Here is a 3,939-nt window from a genome sequence, read left to right as displayed (position 1 = left end):
AACTGATGGGGCAAAAATAACGGATTTTTTTGGAAAGAATTCTGATTGATCTGGAAGAATAAATGAAAAATGTTGAAGCTTTCTAGCAGATTCCTTGCTTTGAAACATTTTTAGTATTTTATCAATATTGCTCTTCCTTCCCAAGCTGAAATCTGGATGGTTCTACTAAGCAACTACTTACTTACAATGATGCTTTAATATGAACATATGAAGCTGCCTTATACTGAATCAGACCCTTGGTCCATCAAAGTCAGTATTGTCTTCTCAGACTGGCAGCGGCTCTCCAGGGTCTCAAGCTGAGGTTTTTCACACCTCTTTGCCTGGACCCTTTTTAGTTGAAGATGCCGGGGATTGAACCTGGGACCTTCTGCTTCCAAAGCAGATGCTCTACCACTGAGCCACCATCCCTCCCCTTAATAATTAGGGATGGGCACAAACTGGCTCATGAACAAAAGTTTGTGATTAATTTTGGCTAGTTCATGGTTTGTGAACTCAAGAGCTGAAAAAATCTTCCACAGATTTTAAGGTAGTTTGTGTCAGTTCATGAAGAGCAGAAAGCCTTTAAACACTTGCTTTCTGCTCTTCACAAAAACAGCTGAGTGGTAGGGAGCAGAAACAGGGGTTTAAATGCTTCTGAGCCATTTAACCCCTTGCTTTCTGCTCCTCATAAAAAGTGATGAGGAGCAGAAAACAAGGGGTTAAATGGTACCTGTAAAAAAGTGGCAGGGAGCAGAAAACGGGGTCACAAACTGATATGAACTGGTTCAGTTTGCAAACTGACCATGAACCAAGCCACAAAAATGTGTTTCATCCCCATCCCTATTAATAATCATTCCAAAGGAAACAAGAGGACACTATTTGCTCTTTATTTTTGTGGATAAAAAGATAAATTTGAAACAAGAGGTTCCATTCCATTTTCTAAAGCTAAAGGTCGCCTGGCATTCATATTTATAATCCCAATTCTGAATACAACTTGGAACTGGCATCTCCCTTTCCATCCTTCCTCCCACCATTTTCAGTCTTAATCATAAGAATTCTGCAATGGTACAACTACAGCTCCTTTCATTGAATCCTTGAGGGAAAGTGCCATTCTGGAAGAACCTTGTTTTTGCATTTTGTATGCAGTTTATGAGCATTTTTCCTGTCTTTCTGCCTTAACAAGGACAGCAGCTTCGCCTCTGCTCATGTCTAAAATGGATATTTTCTGCTACTACTGTAAATGGAAATGTAATATTTCTGTTTGCAGTTCCAATTTCACAGCTGAATGGGATCTGCAGAGAGAAAATTCTAATAAAATTGCAGAAACATTTAATGCAGTGACTGGCAGATAGAAAAAGGGTATATGGCAGCTCCATTTTTCTGATTATGTTAACAAAACATGGCATGTGCTGTTCTAATGCACAGACAACAATTTGATTTACAATTTAAATCTGATGACTGAAACACTGATTAGATGAGTTTTTTTTTCCTAGAGACTCTGTTTACCACCTGAATTGTCTAATATAAAAATGGGAATTTTTATTCCTGCAAATTAACATTCTAGACGCAGAGTTTAATTTTGTTACACAGAGCATTTCCCCAAAATTGGCAAGTGCAATAGCATAATATTAAGACATTACTCTGATACATAATTAAACAATTTGAATCCATGTTACACTGTCCTCTAAATAATGAATTGTCTCACTCTGGATCTTAAATATGGCAAGGATGCTTTTGATGAAATTTCTGGACAAGATCCAAAATTAAAATTTCCTTGTCCCATTGATTTCAAGAGGAAAAATGCTAAAATATGACTCCTATATAAATAAATACAGCCAAAAATGTTTACATTTTAATGGATTCTATCCTCAGTGGCCTAACTAGCATATTTGACACCCACAGTGGATTATTTGTAACACCCCCGTCCTCTATACACACAGACTGCCTGCTAACATGCCCCACAGCCTCACCCCAACTCCCTTTTTGCTTTCTGACCAGACAAACTTTGTAGGAGCTGCCCCCAGGATCTGCCACTTGGTTGAAGGACCAGGGAGCCTGGTACCCACACTATTAGCCCAGGCTACTGCAGCAGCACACATAACTGCAGAAAAGCAGGAGGATCAATGGCTGGGAATTGCTGCGCAGTTTCCACCTTGCTCACCTCCTTTCACTTGCTTGTCTTTTTCTTCTCCTGATGGTGAATAGATTTTTCCCTTCCAGTGGTTCTGGGGTATGAAAATGCACCCCTTAAAGCCTGAACCTGGGGTGGATTGCTCTACTGCCTCACTTTTGGTACACCACTATCCAGGGGTCATTTTGTAGAAAAATAGGTGGTGGAGCTCATTAGCATAATTCATTAGCATATACTGCCCCCCCACCAGCCAAAAGCAACCCAACACAAGAAAGGAGAGCCCCAGGTGGGTGAGGCCTGCTTGGGCTGGCTAAAGATTCAGCTAGCCCAAGCAGGCCTTGCTCACCTGGGACTCTCCTTGGTTGCTGCCCCCCATAGTCAAAATGCCAGCAAGCCACCCACAGCCCAAAATCACATAAGAAGTGGAGAAAAGGTGGCGTGGGCTTCTCCAGGGGTTAATGAGGGCTGCTGGGGCATGGCAAAGCCCCTGGTGGCTGGCTGGCTGCCCGCTCTCCTAATCCAGGGATTGTTATGCAGCTGCACTTACTATTCAGTGAACAAGGTTGGGGGAGGAGGGGGGGCCATCAGAAAGGTTCAGGATCTGTGCTCCTGTGAGCTCTTGCAGAATTTAAGGCCTACCACTATCTATCCTCTAATAAGGTTGATATATGAATAAACATTTTAAACTCTGTTGTTCAATGGGAGTGACCAGCACTTGTTTCATCTATTTTTTTATATCTAATATTTATGCCACCTTGCCATGTAAAAATGCCTCCAAACCAGCTTCCTAATAAAACTAAATAAATAAATACATAAATAATACTTGCTTATACTTCTACTGAAAACAATAGGACTTAGTCTGCAATAGATGAATTGGAGCCCTGTATGTTATCGATGCTACACATCTCAGCTATTAAACCATATGTAGTAATTTGACATTATGCATGAAATGCCTTTCCCTGGCTGATGAGTCTTTAAAACTGGTAGATGCTATACATCTGAGTTAGTGTGTAAAGCTCCTGAAGGGACTGGTGGCTAATAGGTTCAGCACTGTAGCAGGGGTTGGAGATATTGGTGTTTTGTTGCATTGAAGGTTATGGTTGTTGTTGTTATTGTTTTAAATGTGACATTGGTTAATGAAAACTTCCAGGTATAGAGTGAATACAAGTTTCACAGTAAACATGTTCATCAGTCAAACTTACTGGGCATTTTCGCACCCTCTGCCTTTCAGTCCTCCCACTCCATCCATCCCCTTGGGGCGTTCAATTCAAATCATGTACACAGCTGGCCTGGCCAATCATCAGCCATTCGTGGTGCTTCCCAAAAGTGTCCGCCCGGCCATTTTTTTTTTAAACTTCTCATTTCTTGAGTAATAGCGATACTTTGAAATAAAAAAAGTCATATTTCTTTGAATGTTGAATAGCCTCAATTGCCAATTCATAGCTGGAGTTTTTCCTCTCAGCCATGCCATTCTGTTGAGGATTGTAAGGCACTGTGGTCTGGTGCTTAATTCCTTGTTCTCTAAGGGAATGCTGAATTGCACCTTCCATGTATTCATCCCTGTTATCTGTTCTCAAGATCTGTGGTTTTCTTCCAAACTTCTTTCAGTTTTTCCAGCACCTGCAATTTTTCATTAAGTAGAAAGACAACTGAATATGTGGAATAGTCATCAATAAATGTCAAGAAGTATTTAAAATTATCTATGGTTGGAGTAGGCAGTACACTGCATAAGTTGCTGTGAATCAGTTCAAGAGGCTTCCTGGTAATCTTCTCACTCTGGTTTCAAAATGGTTTGTTAGTTGCCTTGGACAAAAGACAGAATTTGCAGT

General features: G+C 40.7%; 1 non-coding gene across 1 annotated transcript; it reads right to left on the bottom strand.

The window, feature by feature from the left end:
• Positions 1 to 336: 336 nt before the first annotated feature.
• Positions 337 to 411, bottom strand: TRNAP-UGG (transfer RNA proline (anticodon UGG)). Its single transcript has one exon. It is a non-coding gene; the product is annotated as a tRNA-Pro (tRNA).
• Positions 412 to 3,939: the final 3,528 nt, after the last annotated feature.

This window comes from Heteronotia binoei, chromosome 21 (genome assembly GCF_032191835.1).
Source record: "Heteronotia binoei isolate CCM8104 ecotype False Entrance Well chromosome 21, APGP_CSIRO_Hbin_v1, whole genome shotgun sequence".
NCBI classification, from domain to species: Eukaryota; Metazoa; Chordata; class Lepidosauria; order Squamata; family Gekkonidae; genus Heteronotia; species Heteronotia binoei.
This window is presented reverse-complemented; position numbering and strand designations above follow the sequence as displayed.